At 35.0% G+C, this 24,194-nt stretch overlaps 1 non-coding gene across 1 annotated transcript; it reads right to left on the reverse strand.

Moving 5' to 3' along the window:
- Positions 1-18,605: 18,605 nt before the first annotated feature.
- Positions 18,606-18,712, reverse strand: LOC121215703 (small nucleolar RNA R71). Its single transcript, XR_005911679.1, has one exon. It is a non-coding gene; the product is annotated as a small nucleolar RNA R71 (small nucleolar RNA).
- Between the last annotated feature and the right edge of the window lie 5,482 nt (positions 18,713-24,194).

The raw sequence follows: 24,194 nt of genomic DNA on the forward strand, positions 1-24,194 counted from the left end.
AGGAAAAATCTCAATTTTTGGTCCACACATCCGTGTGGATTCACACAGCCTGGGTGGCTGACTCGTATGGTCCACTCAGTCTAGCACACGCCTGTGTGGCCTACCTTAGTGTCGCATACATCCTAGCACACAGTCGTGTAGCTCAGAACAGTGAATTACATGGTCTAGCGCATGCCCGTGTGACTCAAGACCCAAAATATATCTCACACGGCTTGGACACACGTCCGTGTCTCTAGCTCATATGTCTCTAATTCTAAAATAGTGAGTTACACAATTTGGACACATGCTAGTGTCCCTAGCCCGTATGCCTCTAATTCTAAAACAGCGAGTTACACGATCTGGACACACACATGTGTCTCTAGCTTGTGTGCCTCTAATTCTAAAACAGTGAGTTACACAACCTACTATATAGCTTGACACATGACCGTGTGGCTCACACAACCTTATGATGTCGACAACCATGTTTTCCGACCTCTGTTGTTCGCAAGATTTTGGGTTTTCATTACACACTTGGTACGAGTTTGACGTAGAAGCAGCATGAAACCTAAAAATGACAACCAATTGTCCAATTAAATAATGATTTCCCCAAACGATATGCTCGATTTAGCGCACAAAACTGAGTTACGCAGAAAAGATTCTATGCAAAAACCCCAAATTCAAAAATTACATTTACTTTCACACGATATAGCAAATTCGGAGACCTAAAGCATTGAAGGATTGTTATCCTCACGATCTTCGCCTAAAAAAAACCAATCGAACGATTAAGCAGAGAATTCGAGTAGAGATAAGCAGAGCCAATTTTACCAAGAGAACGAACGATAGTGAACGTTAACAAAAATTCAGCTACAACTTATGCAATTACTCTTTCAGTTAAAGAACAACGAATAGCGCAACTTCCTGACAAAACAACAACAAGATTTAACGGAGTGATTACAAAAATTAAAGGATAGAGAAGACTGATATGAAGTAACAAAGAAAAGAAGAAAAAGAAAAAGAAAAAGAAAGAAGAGGAAAAAAACGTGCAGAAGAAGGGAAAGAAGTTTTAATTTAGTTAACTAAAGAAAAAGAAAAATAACAATTTTTATGGAATAGCATAAAAATATATTTCCTTATTGTATACACAAAAACTCAAACATAGGACCAAAATATATACAGAAGCTTAACCATTGAACCAACAGACTCATTCCTAACATAGATTAACGCAGAAATAAACTTAAGTTAAGAGTTCAAGGAAATAAGTTAAACCAAAATAAACAATAAAATTCAATAAGGAAGACTTGAACCACCGATCTTAAACACATAAACAGAGCACTTATTCATAGATACAAAGACTTAATTTTAACATAATTTAACAATCAAACATTCAAATTTTTAGGGTGTTACAGGAAAGATAAGGGGGAGAATGATGAAAGTTGGGAAAAGGTATTTGGTTTTTTGGAGAGAGTCTATATATCCAGAAGAAGGATAATTGGAAAAAGAACTCTTACCTGAGCTATTTGCATGACCCTTTTATAGTGGGGGGACAAACTTAGCCTCGTGTCCTAAGATTGTTGACGGTGATGTAACATCCTAGGATGAGACATGTTAGGGCGGCTAGTAATCAATTACTTTAGGTCTCCATGTGACCCTCATATAGTTTTAGCGGAGCTATCCCTTTCCAAGGTTCGCCAAGTTGGGGTTCGTGAACTAGCCCAGGTTCGCATGTGTTCAGCTTTCCATAGATACACAGTCTAGTTCATAAGGTACACTGTAAGTTCCGTGAAGCCCATTACACAAAGTATAATAATAAGAGATGTTGAAGTTAGTTGGTATAGTATTTTTCATTCAAAAATTGAAGGTGGCCTTAGGATCAAGAATTTAGTTATTGGGAACAAGGCTTGTATGATACAAAACTTATGGTCAGTTTGGATGCAAACTGGTTCATTATGGGATGCTTGGGTTAATAATTGAATTCTTGAGGGAGAAAATATTTTAGAAGCCAAGGAGCAACAATCTTACAGTTAGGCTCAAAAGAAATGGTTAGTGAAAAATACGCTATCCAAATGCAACTCCATTGACAACTTAGCTTACATTTGACACATAGTGTAACTTGTCATATTTAGTTGGTATCTTTTGACTAAAAAACTTTAGCCCGTTTTTTACCACACATACTTGAAAGATTTTTAGCAGCACTTTATTGAGTTGAAATGTGGGATAAATCAAGCCAAGCAAGAATTCTATGAAGACTTTCAATGTGATCGAATTCTATGAAGACTTTCAATGTGATCGAGTTTTCTTATGTGAAGAGATTTGATTTCCAAAGAAGTCCACTCATTAAAAGATCTTTGTTACATTATTCCATATTGAAGACTTGATCAAGCTGGAATTAAGGAGATAAAGATTGACATTGATTGTAGTTTCAACAAGCCAATTCATGTTTATTTAAAAGAAAGCTTGTTATCATTATAACCCCACATACATCCAAGAATATATGTAGTCAGGTTAATTTACTTACAAACTGCCGCCCGTCAAAATTAAGAATTTTTTGCTATCAAAAAGTACTTTCGAACGGGAAGCAACAATGCTTAATCCACCTTTGGCCATTATAGATTCAGCCAAAAGCATGGGCGATGGCTTGTTTTTTCTCTTATCTTTGGTTACGTATTTTTGGATGCTTTGAACTTTGTTTAGATAAGATCTTGGATCAAAACTGGCTTTTGAGCAAGTGGGTAAAGTTATCTATTTTGCATAATCCTAACCGTAAATACATCTTTGAGGACATTTAGTATGGGCGGCATTACATCACCTGTTTTGGACTTGCTTTATGCTCATCATCATCATCATTTTCATCTACTAATTTCAACACTCTTCCTACAGTTATAGATTTGAATTATTGTTCAAGGTGTTTGTCCATTTCTTCAAATTAAGAAAATACCATCCTCCAAATACTTTAAAAATGGATATGTTTAAGGTTGGGTTGCCATGGTTTAGCCATTCGACTCCCACTTAGCTTAACAATACCCAAATTATATCCAAATAAAATTAGAATCTTATACTATTGTTGGCATCCCAAAAATCAAAATCGAATTCAATCATGTGATTATTATCCATTTCTTTTATTTGTAATTTATCAAAAAAAAAATCACACGATGTTAGAAAAATTTATAAGAAAAAACTATTAGGAGAGACTAATTTTTGGTAGTCAATTTATTGAAAATTCTTACTTGCTTTATTTTTAGAAAAGGAAACACACTCATGTGAAACAACAAAATATGGGTTTTCATTGAATTTTTTTTTTGGATGTAATCAAGGTATTCATTGTCGACAATAATGATCAATCTCTTTATTGTAGATGTATTTCAAAGAGGTAAATAGTAACCATGAAATATATTCTATTCCCATTAACGAGGACCGGACCTCTTACCACACGATTAAAAAATAAGGTGAGCAACTACTACACACCTTATACTCAAGTATTCACTGAATTAAATTTGATAACAAAAACATTTTTAGTATCAAATTTTATCTTAGGTAACTAACACAACTTGGAATAACAAAGCTAATGTATGGTGAAATTAAAAACCAGTACTCGAGCCTTGTGACACCTATCTCCTTCTAAATTTATAATGATAAAAAATATTAATGGGCAAATCAAAGATCTAAATTTTGACACGTAGTTGTTGTGAGAACCTTCTTATGTGTACAAATTCATATATGGAAAACCTAACTTAAGAGAAAGAAAAAGGAATTTTTCAAAGCCCATTAAGGGTCCATTAGATCCATTGTTTATGGGCCAAGACTAACAATATGAGCCCATTTTGGTTTAATCCATTGTCTTGATTAATTTATCGATATTTTTGGTTTGATTTATTTCAGTTCAAATATTATTTAACTAATTTGATCCAAGAGTAGTATAATATGATTAAGTTGATTGATTATCAATTAATAAATTTTTAAATTAAATTAATTGATTTAACTGATTTAATATATATTATTTTTAATCATGCAATACCAGCTAGTTCAAATCTCATAATAGCTAGGTTTACCAAATTAAAAAATATACATGTCTCTAAAAATTGAATGATGATGATGATGATAATATTAATAGTGCTAATGAAAGAAGAATCTCATATACAGCCTACCATACCAATTTGCCAAAGTGTTGCTAAATTATTTTTAATAAAGGGTGACTTGTTCTTTTAAAATAGAATTTTAAAACATTTGACCAACATATAGAATTGTTAGGCAAATATTGTCTATTCACGTGCACTGGCATTATGATCTTAAATTAACATAAACAAAAAAAAATTACAAATATTAATATTTAAACATTAAACTAAGAATTATCAAGGAACAATGATTAAACACTTTATTTGATACTTAATAGCCAAAGTTGAAAATTTTTATATATAAGAAGGGATGATATGATATTGGTTGAAGGTTAACTTTTTCCATAAATAATTTAGGTTTGAATCATCGTGTACTGAAAGAAGAAAAAGATGATCTAATTTTATGTCCCTAAACTTAGCAATTAGGTCAATTTTGGTAGCTGTAACTTTTTTTTTGTTTACTTTGGTATTTGAATTTGGCAGCTAAATCAAATTTGATTCCTAAGCTTGAATCGATGATGTGATCAATGTTCTTAGAACATGCTTGTATTGGTCAACTAGACTGATTAGATCAAGAACCAACCAGTATACTAGTTTGAACAAAGGGGTTGAACTGATTGAATCGGAAACTGCTTGAAACCGATAAAAATAGAAAACTTGGACAAAAATCGATAGTTGAACATGTTAAACCGGTTTAGTAAAATTTTTATTTTACATTTTTAATTAATTAATTAATTATTGTTGGTCTATTAGTTGAACCAATCAAACCAATTGAATTGGAAACCAGTGGTCTGGTTGACTCAACCACTAGTCCAATTGTTAGAATATTGTATATGGCGTTCTAAGATTGTACCACATCCTCACCTAAAATTTTATATAAAATTTTTAATTTTTAAGTAATGATATAGCATAATCTCAAAGTATTGCATCATCAAAATTTTATAATTTTCAAATTCAAATACAAATATCTATTTATCAAGTTAGATATCAAAATAAATAAAAAATACAAATACTAAAGTAGGTCTAGATATATTATCCCATATAAAAACGTGTTTAGATTTTCTTTCCCACATTATCTAAATAAATAATCAAATTCGCACATTTGACATTGAAAAATATTGGAGCCCTAAGTTTGGTATGTTGCATGGTTTTCCATTGTCAAAAGCTAGTAGTGGGGGTGGGGGTGAACCATAAGCTAGCTAATGGTCCATGAACTCGAAAAATTGTCAAATTTCTCTTTTTGTTTTCTAGAAATGGTGTGGAACTATACAACTCAATGGTTTTTTGTTTCTAATGGCTAAGAAAAAGTGCATACTTTGAATTTTACAAGCAAGTTGACAAGACAATGCAAAAAAGGCCTTTTTCAAGTTTCTCATTAACGTTTCATATTCCATCTTCAACAGTAAAATAATTAAACCACACTGCCAATCAAAATTCAACTTTCAACTATACTGTCATATCAAGTGCATTAAAATCCTCAGGATAAAGAGAGAAAAGTCCCATTAATTTTGGGGTTTCCTTTTTGGTTGGATTCATGCATGACTCTATTGATTTTAAAGAACCAAGAAGAGAACAAAAATTAGAGTTATTTTGGTGGTTGAAAAAGATATGAATATGGGCTTAGGGTAGGCTAGAGAATAGACAACATCCAAAAATATATCTTGATTTGATGTGGAAAAGATGTTCATCTATAAAGTTTATTGGAGTAAGTAGTAATTCTTTATTTGAATAGTATAGGTATAGGTATGTCTCTATCCGTATGTGTGAGAATTAATTTTTTAATTATATAGTAAAAAAATAATCCAAAAATAGATTAAAATGCTTTAATTTGAAGAATTTGTTGATATTGAAATACACTTGTGTTTTGCTATAACTTCGATAGGATATCTACGTAAGCTTACCTTTTCTCTTCTTTTCCCTCGAAGTAATTGAACAAAAAACTTTTCTATTTTGAGCACTGCAATGCTTTTTTCATGAGTTTTATTTTTATTCGATAAAGAGAAAATGATTAATTTACATATGAAAATAAATACAAAAAACGGTGCAATAAATAGGACATGCTACTATATAATAAACGCAACTTGTTTAGATATAATTACATGTTTAATACGGTACATGTTCATATGTAAGATTTATTTGGGTTGGCAATTTAGTAAAGAAAATCTTTGGACTTGATTATGTGTTATTATATTGAAGATAATTTGGTCCATTTATCGAAATCAATCCTTGGTATTTGAATGTTAGATTGGATTCGTGTGAATCAATTAAAACTTTGGAATGTGGAGATGTGATCGAGATAGTGCTGCTGATTTTTGAAAGCATATCTTTGAGTGATTTTATTTTGATTGTCATTAATGTAATAACTATTTTCAATGAGTTACTTTGTATTCACTTAGATTTTATGTTACCAAGCCGAAATTGAATATATGCTCTGAGGTTTGTTTAGGTTATGTAATGAGAGCTTATTGAGTGCATCCTAATCTATTCGATTTGAGGAACTATTTTTATAGAGAGTGCAAATTGTTATTGTAAACATTGTTGAGTGTTTACTGCCCAAGTTTTCAGGAGAAGGATTTGGAAGTTAGTGTTTTAGTCTTTAGGTACAAAGATGAGATCTCTATACTTGGGGAGTGATATAGTGTGAATCACTTGTTGTAATGTGGATTAAAGATAGTGTAATTACTCATTGAGCTAGGCTACATAGATGTAGGGAAACTAAATTTTGTAAACAAACTTTGGTGTTATTTCTATTTTGTTTGCACAATTTTTCGCAATGCCAAGCCGTAGTGGTCACTACAGTTTACCACTTTTGTAACTGTCTGATTTTCAATGGTGTCGAAAACGACAGTTTTAGAACCCCATTTCCATAGTTTGAGTCCGTAAATATTAGTTAATATTTACGAGGTTAGTATTAAATTTTATTAAAGTTTGGTCATTCAATTTTATTGAATTGATAGTTAAGTAAGGTATAGAGACTAAATTATAAAAGTTTATCGCTATAGATTTTTAAATAGCCAAAAGACCAAATGTGTAATTAGACCATATTAAATGGTCAATCAGTGGTGGATGATTATGAAATCCAGTAACTTATGTTAATTTGGCTTAAGGTTAAATTAATTAAGTTTAATTAAGATAATTAGTAATTAATTAAGTTATAATCTTAGTATAAAAGCTAAAATTAAAATAAAACTAAATCATTTTCTCTCCATCTTCTTCTTTTTCATTGAATATATAAGGAAGAAATAGGATTTGAAGCTTTCAAACTTTTGACCCTTGAATGGTATGTTCAATTAAGTCATTTTCTTGTAATTTTTATGTTTTTTAGGTAATGGGAGCTTGATTTAGATAGCCTATGTACCAAATTTTAAAATTGTTACAATTTTTGAAAATTTTCATTGATGATTTCTTGGTGAAATGAGTGTTAAATTGTTAGAATTTAAGCTTAGATGCAAAAAAGAACTCATTTTGTAATGTTTAATTATTAGTTTTTGAACATAAGGACTAAAGTGTAGAAATTTCGAAATTGATATAAAAATTCTATAATAATAGAAAATTGAGGGTAATAGAAGGATGTGATTGAGATCAGTTTTGGAATCGAAGCTCAAAATTTAAAGTTATGGCTATTTCAGTTTTAAGGACTAAATTGAATAAAATACAAAACTTTAGGCATATTCAAAAAAGGAAATTAAACTAGTTCATGCATAGTATTTAATGATATAAAAGTATTTTTTATTGATAGAATGAATTGAATAATTGTATAGATCGGGAATTGAACCAAATTGTAGATAACCAAAGAAAAGCCAAAATTATCGATTAGTCCTTGCAAATTCAACTTGTTGGCTGATTTGACCAGGTGAGTTTATATGGTATGGTTGTGTTTAAATTTTTATGTATTTGAACAATGAATATGTGTATGTTTAGTTGAAATTTGGATTTTTTGTGATTTGGTACAAAAGGTTAGGTATGGACTAAATTGTAAAGAAAGGTAACATGAGATGAAAATGTTCGGGTGAACTTAATAAAGGTTTTGTGCACACTGATACGGATTGATTATCGATGATTGTTGAGATCTAGCATTTTTTGCGGACTCGAAGATACATGTGACATAGGTTTAGCTTGGACTGGTAACTTGATGTTATTTTAAAGGTTTAGTCTGGACTAATAACCTTACATGTATATTTTCAACTTGACCAAGCAATCGAATGTATCATTAAGGGTTTAGTCTGAATTGATTACTTGACACAAATACATATTTTCAACTCAGACGAGCAATTGATATATCGAAGATACTTGTGACACAGGTTTAGCCTTAATTGGTAACCTGATGCCAATTTAAAGGTTTAGCTTGGACGGATAACTTGACATGTATATATATTTTCAGCTTGGATGAGCAATTGATATATCGAATATACTTATGACACATGTTTAGCCTGGACTGGTAACTTGATGTCAATTTAAAGGTTTAGCCCGGACGAGTAACTTGACATTTGTATATATATATTTTTAGCTCGGACGAGTAATTGATGTATCGAAGATACTTGTGACACAGGTTTAGCCGAGACTGGTAACCTAATTTAAAGGTTTAGCTTGGACGAGTAACCTGACATGTGTATATATATTTAGCTCAAATAATTGGTGTAACAGGATACCTGTGTATGATATGAATTTGATGTTCAAATGATTAAATGTTTAATTGATTATGAATATGGTATTGAAAAGTTGATTTTAGTAGATTGAAATGATATATGTTTGAATTATCATTTGATGTGATTATATGTTAAACTTACCTTATTGATGTGGTAAGTTTTTGGTTTCATGCCTAAGAACTTACTAAGCATTCAATATACTTATCCTATTGTTTTACTCTCTCTTTGTAGATTGTCACTTTGCAGAACGTGTCAAGCGGATTGCCTAGAATCTCAAACTATCTCATTTTTGAATTAGTAGTTTTTCAATCATTTTAAGTTCGGAGTTGTGGCATGTATATAGGTGTCATGAAGTGTATGTATCTATATGTGAATATGTATACTTGTGTAAGCTTGTTTTTACCATTACCTAGTATGTTTGAATTGAATTTTAAATGTTGTCTTGATATATGGTTGAAATGCATGATTTGGCAATGGTTGGTGCCTAGTTATAATGGCATATTTTTGGTTGATATGTTTGAGAAATGTATGATGTTTGAAATGGCATGCTTCGAGATGGTGTAGCAATGGTAAGGCTTGGAGTTTCATAGACGAATTATTAGATGAAATGACATTAAGTTGTTTAGGTTTAAATGGTGAGCAATATGATGATTCCCTTGCTAAAGACATGAACTATGGTGCTTGAACTATTAGGCATGTTTTAAAACTGAGTGACCTAAATCTTTATTTAAATAAAATATAGTGGTAAAATAAAATAAAAGTAAAATCCATATAGAACTACACTTCTTTTATTTTATTTTAGAATAAGGTTTTTTAAACCTTATTAAACTCCATCTATTTGATATTGATTAGAATAAGGTGTTTCAATCTTACTACACTCCTATTAGAATATGGTTTTACAAGCCTATAAATAGACATAGCCTACTTCTCTTGTAATCATTCGAATTCAACATAGTGAATTTTCTTCTCATTTGCCCGTGGTTTTTTCCGAAAGGGTTTCCATGTAAAAATCTGTGTGTTCTTTTTTTTTCTCTTTTCTTTGCAATATATTGTCATTATCAACATTCTATTTTTTACAAATTGGTATCAGAGCTTTCGGGTTGTTCATCTCAATCACAGTAATGACATCTTTGAAGTATAAAATTTTGATGTTGGATCGCAACACCATATTCGTGTTGTGGTAGATAAAGATGCAGATAGTTCTTGCACAGATGGACTTAGAAGATGCCCTGCTAGAGATAGATAAGATGCCTTTGACATTGACGGGGGAAGAGAAGAAGCATAAGGATCGAAAGACGTTAACACAATTACATATGCATTTGTCTAACAAAATTTTGCAGGATGTGATGAAGGAGAAGACCGTCGCTGCATTATGGAAGAGGCTGGAACAAATATGCATGTCGAAAACTCTAACCATCAAGTTACATATGAAACAACGTCTTTATGCTCATCGTTTGGAGGAAGGTGCGTCTGTGCACGAATACTTAACAGTGTTTAAAGAAATTCTCTCAAACTTGGAGGTAATAGAGGTTCAATATGATAAGAAAGATCTAGGGTTGATTCTACTTTATTCGTTGCCCCCGTCTTATTCAACCTTTAGAGACACAATTTTATATAGCCGCGAGTCTCTCATAGTTGATGAGGTTTATGATTCTTTGACCTCGTATGATAAGATGAAACATATTATGGTTAAACTCGACTCTCAAGGAAAGGGTCTCATTGTTCATGAGAGACACGATTAGAATGCTAATGATTATCGAGGAAGGACATAGGAACGAAATCATCGCAGTAAATCTAAAGGTAGATCAAAGTCTTCAAATAGAGGTAAAACTTGTAACTTCTGCAAGAAAAAGGGCACATTAAATATGAGTGCTATAAGCTACAGAATAAGATCAAAAGGGAAGCTGCGAATCAAAAAGGAAAACAACTAAAAAAATTTGGTGAAGCGGATGTTGTAGAAGACTACAGCAATAGTGAACTTCTAGTCACTTCTTTCAACAATTCTAAAGTGAGCGAGGAGTGGATCCTTGATTCGGGCTACACCTTCCACATGAGTCCCAATCGGGATTGGTTTACAACTTACGAAACAATGTCTGAAGGTGTTGTTTTGATGGGAAATAATGCTTCGTGTAAAATTGCAGGTGTTGGAATGATTAAAGTTAATATGTTTGACGGAGTTGTCAGAACACTTAATGACGTGCGGCATGTTCCAAAATTAAAGAGAAATTTAATTTCGTTGGGTACTCTTGATTCAAAAGGGTACAAATACACAGCTAAAAGTAGGGTTTTGAAGATTTCGAAAGGTTCTCTTGTTGTGATGAAAGGGCAGAGAAAGACTGCCAAGTTATATATTTTGCAGGGTTCTATTGTTACTAGTGACGCAACTATCGCTTCCTCTTCCTTGTCAGATGATGATATTACTTAACTTTGGCATATGCCCCTAGGGCATATAAGTGAGAATGACATGGCAAAATTGAGCAAAAGAGGACTTCTTGATAGGCAAGAAATTTGCAAACTGAAGTTCTGTGAGCATTACATTTTTGGAAAGAAAAAGAGAGTTCGATTCACTAGAGAAATCCATAACACGAAGGGAACGTTAGAGTATATTCATTCTAATCTGTGGGAGCCATCTAGCGTGCCTTCGAGAGTGGAGCTAATTATATGCTAACTTTTATTGATGATTTTTCCAGAAAAGTTTGGGCATTCTTCCTGAAGCAGAAAATTGATGTGTTTTTCGAATTCAAGTCTTGAAAAACTATGATTGAAAAATAGACGGGAAAATAAATAAAACACCTCCGTACAGACAATGGCTTAGAGTTCTATTCTGATGAGCTTAATAAACTATGCAAGTCAGAAGGGATTGTGAGACACTTGACAGTTCGTCATACTCCGCAACAAAACGGCGTTATAGAACGAATGAGCAAAACGGTCATGAAGAAAGTTGAATGTATGTTGTCGAATGCTAACTTACCGAAGTCGTTTTGGGCCGAAGCAGCCTCTACTGCATACTTTTTTTATCAACCGATCTCTATCCATTGGTATTGAGAAAAAGACTCCACAAGAGGTAGGGTCTGGTAATCCTGTTGATTATTCTGATTTAAAGATCTTTGGGTGTCCTACGTATGCTCGTGTTGATAATGGAAAATTGGAACCGAGATCCATTAAATGTATTTTTCTTGATTATAAAGCTGGTGTAAAAAGGATATAAGTTATGGTGTCCTGAAAATAGAAAAGTTGTGATTAGCAAATATGTTGTTTTTTATGAAACTGATATGCTACCTAACTTATCTCTTAAAGACTATTCCAATAAAGAATATTAAAAAGCAGATGGAGCTTCAAATTAATCTAGAATTTACAACGGAGTCGACTCTTCAAGCCAATACAAAAATTTAGAATAGAGTTGCTTCTTCACCACTCTATCGCAAAAACAGAACTAGACGAGAAATTAAACCTCCAAAGAGTATGTCGAGGCTAATCTAGTTGTTTATGCTTTAAATGTGGTTGAAGATATAGATGCAAACCAAAAGCCATCTAATTATTTTGAGGCGGTTAGTTGTGAAGACTTAGAAAAGTAGATGTTTGCTATACAAGAGGAGATGAAATTACTCCACAAAAATAGAATATGGGATCTTGTGAAACTTCCTAAAGGTAAAAAGGTTGTTCGTTGTAAATGGATGTTTAAAAAGAAAGAAGGGACTTTAGGAGTTGAAGAACCTAGATATAAAGCAAGGCTTGTTGCAAAGGGTTATAGTCAAATTCTAGGATGGACTTCACAGATATGTTCTCCCCAATTGTGAAGCATAGTTCGATTCGAGCTTTACTTGGTATTGTGGCCATGCATGATTTGGAGCTTGAGCAGTTAGATGTAAAAACTGTATTTTTACATGGAGAACTTGAGGAGGATATTTATATGCAACAACTAGAGTGTTTTACAGTCTCAGAAAAAAAGAACTATGTTTGCTTGCTAAAAAAGTCCATTTACCGTTTGAAATAGTCACCAGGACAATGGTACACAAGGTTTGATTCCTTTATGACTTCTCATGATTTCAAAAGAAATAGGTTTGACAGTTGTGTTTACTTTAAGAAAAAAGTTGATGATTCTTTTGTGTATCTACTCCTTTATGTTGATGACATGTTGATAGCAGTGAAAGATAAAATGAGAGATAAGAAAGGTCAAAGCCCAACTAAGTGAAGAATTTGAGATGAATGATTTGGGACCAGCAAATAAGATACTTGGTATGGAGATTCTCAGAGATAGAAAAGTAAGTAAATTGTACCTAAGTTAGAAAGGGTACATTGAGAAAGTTCTTTGTAGGTTTAATATGCAGAGTGTTAAACCTGTTAGTACTCTTTTAGCAGGCCATTTCAGACTTTCATCAGCTTTGTCTCCACAATTAGATGATGAGATTGAGTACATGTCACATGTTTCATATTATAGTGCAGTGGGATCTCTCATGTATACTATGGTTTATTCATGTCCAGATTTATCATATGCAGTCAGTGCAGTTAGTAGATACATGACGAATCCCGGTAAAGAACACTGGAACGTAGTTCAATGGATTTGTCAACTTGAAGAAAAACCTTTTGCAACATGTATCTACTAATCGGTCAAGATTAGTTGCATGCTGAGAAAAACCTTTTGCAACTAATCTTGCTTTGTACCTGTCAATAGAACCATCAGCCTTCTTTTTAATTTTAAACAACCACTTACACCCGATTGCCCGTCTATTCTCAGGAAGGGAGCAGAGAGTCCATGTATTATTACGAATCAAGGCTTGTAACTCACTGTGTACTGCCGTTTGCCAGCATTCAAACTTCATTGTAGCATGTATGTCAGAAGGAACATCACTTGAAGAAGTAGACACCTCGCTCAGATAAGCTTTTGGTTTGAAAATGCCAACTTTACTCCTTGTGATCATGGAATGAGTATTTGTCGGGACAGAATGAGTGGTTTGTATTGGAATAGGTGGTGAGGCTGAAGGTGATATGGATGGAGTGGACGGTAATTGGGCTAACGTGGAAGAAGAAGGTTGTGTTGGTATATGTGATAAAGCCGTAGGTAATATGGGTGAGGTGGATGGTGAGTGAGCTAATGTTGAATAAGTGGGCTGTGAAATAGGCATTGTAGTTGTTGGAGTAGATGAGACAGGTGTTGAAGAAATATTAGTGGAAATGATATTAGGTGATGTGTTATGATGAGCTACAGGACTAGGCTTTATGACAAACAATTTTGAATTTATTTGTGAAGTGTTAGATATGGACGGCTTGACTATTGAGGTATGAGTTTTATAGGGAAAAATTGCTTCATTAAATGTGACATGACGGCTAATGTAAATTTTACCTGTAGGGTCTCTACATTTGTAACCTTTGTGCAAGGGAGAATAGTCAAGAAAAACACAATGAGTGGATCGAAATTGTAATTTTGTTTTGTTGAAAGGTCTCAGATTAGGAAAGCATAGACAACCAAACGTTCGAAGGAAAGAATAATTTGGCTTTGTTTTAAAAAGTTTTTCATATGGGGATATATCACCTAAGGGTTGAGAGGGTAATCTATTAATCAAGAATATTGCACTGCAAAATGCTTCATTCCAGAATAACAAGGGCATAGTGGCATGAGCTAGCATAGACAGACCGATTTCAACTACCTGGCGATGTTTCCGTTCGACAAGCCCATTTTGAGCTGATGTGTATGGACATGTGAGCCTCTGTAGAATCCCATGTTGACTCAAATAGTTCTTCAAAGCCTGAAACTCCCCTCCCCCATCAGTTTGTAGAACTTTGAGCTTAGTACCAAGCATCCTCTCAGCTTGAAGGTGAAACTGTGGAAATACAGTAGCAACATCAGACTTACTCTTCAAAAAATAGAGCCATGTGTAGCGTGAATAAGCATCAGTGAATGCAACATAGTAGCGAAAACCGTTGGATACAACAGGAGCGGGTCCCCAGACATCAGCCACTACTAATTGCAAAGGTGAGGAATACTCAGTGCATGACTTTGAAAACGAAAGCTTGCGTTCTTTACCCAAGTGACAGGCAACACAGTCAACAAATTTATTACTGTCTATAAACTGTATATTACACTGAAGAAGAGCTTTTGTAAGTGTTGCTTTATATGGATGGCCTAATCTAGCATGCCAAACACTAATAGGAAGCTTTGTGCTTGTTGTAAGACATTAAGTAGCATGAGACAGAGTTGTAGGTGCAGGAGACTTGTTGAGTTGAAGCTTATATAACCCATGATGCACCAACCCTCGAAGAAGCACTTCTCTGGTCCTTAAATCACGCACCCGGCACTGAGTAGGCAAGAACTCAAACATTACCTGATTATCTTTAGCAAACTTTGACACAGATAATAGATTTTTAGTAATTCCAGGAACAAGCAGTAAAGATCGCATGTACAATAGTCGAGATCTCGTGATTAATGAGGACTGCCCAGTAGATAAAACAGGTAATGCAGAACCATTACCAACAAAAACCTTACCTGGTCCGTTACATGACCCACCGTCACCAACCAAAGTAGCTGAATTGGTGAGATGGTGTGTTGCACCAGAGTCTGGATACCATGCTTTGTCAGCTACTGTTTCAGGAGTTGCAATATAAGCTTGAGGTGGTGTGACACCAGCAGATGGCATACTGACTTATTGGGGTATACTAACCTGTTGTGGAGAGCTACCAACAAACGAGTTAGGCCAGACAGATGAAGGTAGAGGAAAACACCAACCTGGAGAACCCCACGGAAGACTTTGCTGAGGATAAGAAAACCAAGGTGTAGACGGACTCCAAGGTGAGGATGAACTAGAACCAGTCATGCACATATTTGCTTGTGGAGGGGGTCTATAGTTGCTACTCTTGTATGATGAGTCAAAACGATGGTAGCAGCGGTCAACAAGATGACCAGCCTTCTCACAAAGCTGACATTGAATTCTTGAGCTAGACGAATACCCTCGCCCACGTTCTTAAACTGAAGATGATGGCTGATAAGCAGGTAGTGAACCAGGATCATCAGAAGACTCATTCAACACCAAGTTTGCCGAGCTGGACACTTCAGTACTTACGACCTGCTGACGAGCCTCAGTATCAAGAAGCATAGAGGTTACTCCTTGTACCATGTAGGGAATCTGACTCGCCGTAATAATTGTGATAATCGATTCATAATCTAGAGGTAGGCCATTGAGGATTGCAGTAATGTGTTCATGCTCTCCAATGATTTCTCCACAACTAGCAAGATTGTTACAACAACCCTTAACCTTCATCAAGAACTCCTTCATGCCAAGTTCACCTTTGCGTTGAGAGTGTAACGGTCGACGATATGACATCAGTTTAGAGGTTGTTTTACTACCAAACAAAGCAACAACCGCATTCCAAATCTAGGCACTAGTATCCATGCCAATGAGATGGGGAAGCACCGTCTGACTAATAGAAGAGAGTAACCACGAAGCAAGGGCACTATCCTGCTGTTCAAACAATGCAAAATCTGGATTTTCATACGAACCACCATTATCATCGACAAGTAACGAGGGTGGTGGAGTTTCTTGAGAATCCAAGAAGCGCTGTAATTTATGCGCTTTCACAGCCAAGAGAACTTGCTGGCGCCAGAGTAGATACGTATTATCATCAAGAAGAACACTAATACGCTTTGTAGAAAAGAAACGACTGTCAAGAACTCCATCAGAAGCACTGGATGTCATCTTACCCAATACAAAACTGCACAGCGAAAGAAAAAAAAACCAGGAAATACTTACATCTGATACCATGTGAAATTATAAGAAGAAAACTCTGAAGAAAAACATCTTATTCAAAGACTTACTTAATACATGCAAGTTGCACGTATTTATACATGCATGAGAGCTGAAGCTGACAGACGCCACAGCAAACTTTCTAACTGCTATTATCTTTAACTGCTAACAGACTAACTGCTAACAGACTTACAACGGTACAACGGTTTTGACTATATTACAACTGCTTTGACTGTATTAACTCTAACAAATTTAATGCTCATAATCCTTTAAACTCATGTTTTTATACTTAGGTAAGCATAGGGGAGTGAAATGAGTGAAAAACAAGCTAAAATCAGACAAAAATAGCTATTTTTAAAATCCATACGGCCTGAGCATTTCCACACGGGTTGGGCACACGCCTATGTGCCATCCTATGTTGATTTCACAACCTGCTTCCGAGATACACAGAAAAACATAATTTTTAGGCTTTATCAGCATTCTAAAGTCTATAAATACCAATTAGAAGAAGATTTAAGGGGGCACTAAGAGAAGATGGACGAAAACACTTGAAGAATGCCATCGAAATCAACTTAGAAGCGAATCTCCATTAAGATCGAAGATCTCCTTTTAATTTCTTGTGAAGTTTTAATGTCTTGTGGTTATCCTAACTTTGAGATGTTTCTATTCATAATTATGAACTAAATTTCCTAGATATTTAGGGAAGATGAAACTTATGATGAATCTTATTATTTGATTTCTGATTTACATGATAAATACTTGATTCTTGTTCTCAATTCTGTATGCTTATTTCTTATTTTATTATTTCAAGAATATTAATTCATGTTTAATGTGCTTATTTCAGTGGAGCAAAAGTCTCTGTTTAAGAGTAGATCTAGCATAGTTGAGTGGAGTTGCATGCAATCCTAGAAATAAGACAACATAAATCTACCGGATTAGAGTCAAATCTAATAGGGGAATTCATAAATCTAGTTAATGCGACGATAGGGGTTTTAATTAGAAAGAGATTTCAATTAATCAACCTACAGTCAGTTGTTCTTACTCTCGAAAGAGATATTAACATAATTTAGGGATTTTTACGGATCAAGACACAAGTGAATAAATCATTTAATTCAGATTCAGAATAATAGGTGAAATCTAAGTGGATTCTTTCCTGGGTATTGTCTTTCTCATTAGTTATCTTCGATTATTTTTCTATTTCATTCTCTGTTGCGTTCTTAGTTAAATTAGATTAGTAAATTTAAATGAAAAATAATCACTTGAATTTATCGGCTAAATAATAGAAAAACTGTAATTACTAGTACTCTTAGTCTTCGTGGATACGATATACGATATTTCCTACTCATTATAATTATTCTATTGTTCGATAGGTGCGCTTGCCTTTATCGTAATTATAGTTAGTTTAGTGACCATTAAGTTTTTGGCGCCATTTCCGGGGACTAAAATATTAGGAACACTTGGTTTTTATTAATTTAGTCATTTATTTTTATTGCATTTTACTTTTATTTTTAGTTTAATTTTTATTTCTTGATTTTTCTTCTATTTGCTTCTGGCAGGTTCCTTTTGTTTATGACTAGAAGAAACTTGTCGGGACTATTGTTATTTGACAGTGAGATTGAAAGTACTCATCGTAGAAATCGTAGAGAAGCAAGTCAGAGTCGATAGAGTATAGTAGACGAGCAAGATGACATTATTATTATTGATGAGATAAGTGATAATAAGAATAATCAGCTACCCCCTGTAGTTTCTGCAAATCCAGACCTTGTTCTTCGTACTATGTATTATTATGCCAACCCGACTCTAACTGGGGCTGAATCGAGTATTGTGAGACCCACCATTGCTGCGAATAATTTCGAATTGAAGCCGAACACTATTCAGATGGTACAACAATTTGTTTAGTTCGATGGTTTGCAATACGAAGATCCAAATACTCATTTGGCTAATTTTCTAGAAGTCTGTAATACTTTCAAGATAAATGGCGTTTCTCACGACGCTATTTGCTTACGATTATTCCCTTTCTTGTTGAGGAACAAAGCTAAACAGTAGTTGAATTCTTTACCACAAGGTTTTATCACTACATGGGATCAAATGATCGAGAAATTCCTACTGAAGTACTTTCCACTGGGTAGACAACCAAGTTGAGGAATGATATTTCTTCATTTGTTCAGATCGACTTAAAAACCTTATATGATGCATAAGAGAGGTATAAGGACTTATTGAGATGGTGCCCTCACCATGGGTTACCTCTATGGCTACAGGTTAAAACATTCTACAACGGTTTGAATCCCTCAACTAGGTAATTGATCGATGCAGTAGCTGGTGGAACTCTAAACAATAAAACACCTGAAGCGGCTTATGAATTTATAGAGGAGATGACATTGAATAATTATCAGTGGCAAGTCATAAGGACGAAGCTGATGAAAGCAGACGATGTTTTCAATTTAGGTGCAGTCACCATGTTATAAAATCAGGTATAACAATTAAATAAGAAAATCGATGGTTTATATGTTTCTATGCCAGTACATCCGGTGATGCAATGCGATACGAATGGAGGAGAAATGAACAATCCAGAATGTCTACCATACGGTTCTAGCACAGAGAATGAACAAATAAATTATATGGGTAATAATGTTAGGCCTCAAAATAACCCTTATAGTAACACCTATACTACAGGTTGGAGGAACCATCCCAATTTTTCTTGGGGTGGTCAAGGAAATCAAAGAGCACAACCCCCTCTAGGCTTCAAACAACAACCTTACCAGCAAGAGAAGAAGCCAAACCTTAAGGAGATGTTAACGAAGTTTATCTCGGTGTTAGAAACCTTTTTTCAAAACACTTAAGTAGCGCTTAAAAATCAACAAACATTGGTTCAAGGGCGCGAGAACCAAATCGGTCAACTCGAAAAGTTGATTTCAAAATGACCACAAGGTAGTTTGCCTAGCAATACCAAAACTAACCCAAGAGAGCAACTTCATGCAATTACTGCGCGAGATAAAGAAGGGTTAGTTTAATCTGAACAAGAATCAAGGTAAAAAATTGTGGTAAGTAATGGTAAGGTTGAGGTAAGCCAAAATGAGCAGAAACCGGTTGGTAAAGAAAATAAACCTTGAGTGCCATATCCTAACGTGATGAAGAGAGACCACATGAACGAAAAATTTGGTAAATTTCTTAAACTTCTAATAAAATTACATATTAACTTGTCGTTTATTGAAACTCTTTCTTAGACGCCCAATTCTGTTAAATTTTTAAAGGAGCTTTTGGCGAATAAGAGGAAGTTAGATGATTCGTCGCATGTAGAGCTAAATGCAGTTTGCTCAGACATTTTTCAAAATAAACTACCTAACAAATTGAAATATCCAAGGAGTTTTACCATTCCTTGTTTAATTGGTAGTTTGAATATTAATAATGCTTTGGCTGATTTAGGGGTTAGTATTAATGTCATGCTCTATAAAATGTTTAAGTAATTAGGTCTTGGGAAACTCAAACAAACTGGGATGAGTATTCAATTAGCAGATAGAACCATTAGATTTTCTAGAGGTATTATTGAAGATATTCTTGTAAAAATTGATAAATTCATATTCTCAATTGATTTTGTTGTTTTAGACATGAATGAGGTTAACGACGTACCTTTGATTCTAGGTCGGTCATTTTTAGCAAATGCTAGAACTATAATTGATGTTGGTACGAGTGAATTAGTACTTCATATAGGTGACGAAACGATTACCCTCTAAGCTCGTGATTCTGTTAAGACATCTAGTGATCGAGATGATTTTACAAGTTCTATTAATATGAGTAACCATGTGGCTCAACTTTCTTTGCAGGAAACCCCTCGAAAAAACGTGATAGAGCCACATTTCAATCCATGCAACATAAATAGAACGACTATGAAGAACAAATGCTACAAATAGATGAACTGGATGAATGGCGGACATATGTCAAGGAGAAACTGAAAAAGCACAATGAAGAGCCAAAGTGACTCCATGATGAGCATGTGGATGGAACGAACCAATTTAAGTTTGGGGACAAGGTACTGCTAGATAAAATTGATCCTTGAATTGCCACTTCGGAGATTAATGCAAACGGATCAAATCCCTTTACTGTATTGAATGCCTTCTCATATAGTACAATCGAGGTAACTCATTCTGAATTTGGTACATTTAAGGTAAATAGTACTCGACTTAAACCTTATTTTGATAATAGAATTGATAACGAGAAAGAGGAGTTTCAACTCTGTGAACCATCGTGGCCATATGAGTACGAGATACGTCGAGCTATGACTTAAATAAGCGTTTCTCGGGAGGCAACCCGAGTGTTAACACTGTTAATTTTCTTAATCGATTTCATGATATTTTTAAAATTAATTAATTTTTAAAATAAAAAAAAAAGTGATTTTGACCCACATGACCTGGACACATGGGTGTGTCCCAGGCCGTGTGCACTGTAAGGGGTTCGACAGTGAGTTACACGACCTGATGACATGGCCCTGTGAGCCACATGACTTGGACACACAGGCATGTCCTTGGCCATGTGGATCCTGGGATTTAATTTTTTTTTAAAATTGACAATTACACTGTTGAAAATAGTCCATACGGCCGTACGACGTAGCCATGTGACTCACACAGTCTGGATACATAAGCGTGTCCTAAGCCATGTAAAACCTAGAGCTAATTTTTTTTATTTTTAAATCAAGTCAGAGAGTTACACGGGCAAGGCACATAGCCGAGTGCGAGACATGGCTGAGCTATACGGGCATATTGGATTTCACACGGGCGTGGAAGAAGCGAAGGAGGTTGCACAAGGCTGTGTGACATGGCTGTGTGGTACACACGGCCTGGACACACGGCATGTCCAAGGCAGTGTAAAGACCAGATTGGCATTGTTAAATGTACATGGGCTGGGAAGAACCACACAAGTGTGTGACACGACCGTGTGGCCCAACACGGGACCTTACACGACCGTGTCACCCTTAAAAACCCTAACTCACTTTTTTTATCTTTATTTTGTCTTCTTCCCTAACTTTCCCACCAACCCTAGCCACCGCCGTTCCCTTACCCTTCCCCCTCACCTTTCCCTCACCTAAGTCACCCCTTCCACTCAACCATGCCCTCTCTCTCTTCTCCCTTTCTTCCACCACTGTTATCCCTTCCCTCGTCAAGCCTTCTCCCTTTCTCTTCCTCTATTGACAGCCCACGCCCTCTAACCACTGACCACGCACAACCCGACCTTTTTCCTTTCCCCAATAGCCCCCTTCCCTTTCTTCCCTTCTCCTTTCCTTCCCCTCAAATCGCAAACTACCCCCACGTTACAACCTCCACCCTTCTCCAGCCTCGTCACACACCACCACGCTTGTCGACTGCTACGTCTTCGTACCCACTACTGCCCCACCGCCGGTTCCCCCTTTTGCCCTTCCCTTTTATTTATTTATTTATCTTTTATTATTTTGTTTATTTGTTTTTATTTTATTTTATTTTGGTAGTTATCATTTTTTATTGTTATACTTATCATTTTTTTGCATTAAGCAGTAGTATGCATTTATTTATTTTAGTTGATTTTATTTTTGATTTTACCATTGTTTTAGTGTTATGTTTCCTTTTCTTTTTTCTTATGTCATTATTCTTTTGCGTTCCACTATTCTTGCTATTCTTGATTATTCATTTTTATTATTTTTCATTATTAGTTTCATTAATTCTTGCTACGTTTTTGTTTGGTATTAGCATTCTACTTACTAGTTTTATTATGCTCAAAGTTAATTTCTTTATTAGTCCAATTGTTGAGCTTAATTTCGATTTTTATTTCCTATTAGCTTGCATCTATTATGTTGGTTCGTCCATTTAATTTATTTGATTACTTTATTGCAGATTCATCATGATGAACACACGAAACAAGTCCAAGGTCATCGTCCTTGCTTGAAAAGTGGAAGACACCTGGCGTGACCTCCTCAACGAGCGCCTCTACCGAAGCCTATCACCCCTATATCCGATTTTCAGTGGGTCCCCAGGAGGACTTATTTCAGATACTTCGACTGCAACCATTCGACTTAGGCTGATGTATTGATTGAGCCGTTTTGGAGCAGGTCCAACTAGCTGATCATGTGCGTGCCATTATTGACACAACCCCGTAGGACCAGTTCTTCTCTATTCTTGAGTCCACATACACGGAGCTGAATTTAGAGTTTTGCTCTACATTTACTCTCCAGTATGTGATAACGACTCATGATGAGCCGGGCACCATCACTTTCTGACTTGGTGGCCTAGTGCGCAATATGAGTGTCCCTGAGTTCGGCTGCTTTGGAACTATACACTTAGGAGTTTATGAGTGCTAAGAACTTCTTCCACCTACACCGACACATCCACTACTCGTCATCTAGTTGTTGGGTAGATCTTACGGCGAGTACGGCACCTTATGCCGTGAGTCACTCGAAGACGACTTCTCTCCCTCCTAGTTTACGGTATATTCATGTCTTTCTAGCTCATACTTTGACCAGTAGGGGAGAAAGCATTGGAGTCGTCAGTACTACCGATGTATATTTTTTATGGAGCATGGCCACCATACATATTTTTTATTTAGCCTAGTTCATCGCCCTTACCTTCCGCCATCAGACAGACAGCAACAGAAAGGGTCCTATCTGTTTACACTTCGATCTCTTCGATACACTGGAGCAGTCTTCTACGCTTACAATCGTCGGCCATATGTCCCCACAAGAAATATCGAGCATGACCTATATGAGGATGATCGAGCGACTTCGTGGAGTAGATCTTCCTGAGTACCGATTATTTCATTCTGACTCTCAGAATGAACCCGATAACTTCATTGATGGTGTCCCTTTCCATCACGAGGACCCACATCATCCTCCACATTCGAGTCATCGTCATGTTTCTTCTGCTGCTATATTAGAGGACCTCTCCGAGCAGTTCACTCGTTTCGAGCAGCACTGCTTTCAAAGGTTTGATAGTATTGACGCGACACTGCAGCAAATCTGTCAGCACCTCCACATCTCTTCTTCGGCACCAGCGACTCACCTTACTGATGCCTCCGATGATGAGGATCATTGATTTTATTTGTTTTATTTTTAATTTTATTTAATTTTATGTTTTTTCTATTTTATGTTGTTTTGTTTTATTTTTATTTTCTTGTACTTCTTTTAATTATTATCTTTTGAACTATATTTTTATGGTTGTTTCTACTCAAGTTATAACCCCTTAATCTTCTTCACTATTTGTGTTTATTTTCTTATTAGTTTGCTCGGAGTCATGCACTACATCTAGATTTATCTACAATTTCGCTTTTCACCATTTTGACAATTTCATCCAATATTCAAGGCAGTTTCAGTTTTCTCTCTCTCTCTCTTATGATATTTTGTTTATTCTGTGATTATATTTATTTGTACATTGAGGACAATGTAGTGTGGGGAGGTTATTTATATAATTATTAGAAAATCTCTTAATTATGTCTTATATTTAAGTAATTTTCTCATACTTCTATTAGAATAAATTTGTGTCGATTTGGAATTTTGATTGATGTGTTTTAGATTAATTTGCTGATAATTGTGTATTGGTTGATTTAAACTTTAGGATATGAGAGAATCAAGCATGATAATTTATTTTTCAATAATTAAAATTTTTAGGTTGTTTCCCTAAATTGAAGTACTACATTGAAGTTTGAGATTTGCAAGATTGACATCAAAAACCATGATTTTTTATGAGATTTTGAGCCTTTAGAGCATA

The sequence above is a fragment of the Gossypium hirsutum genome, chromosome D03 (genome assembly GCF_007990345.1).
Source record: "Gossypium hirsutum isolate 1008001.06 chromosome D03, Gossypium_hirsutum_v2.1, whole genome shotgun sequence".
NCBI classification, from domain to species: domain Eukaryota; kingdom Viridiplantae; phylum Streptophyta; class Magnoliopsida; order Malvales; family Malvaceae; genus Gossypium; species Gossypium hirsutum.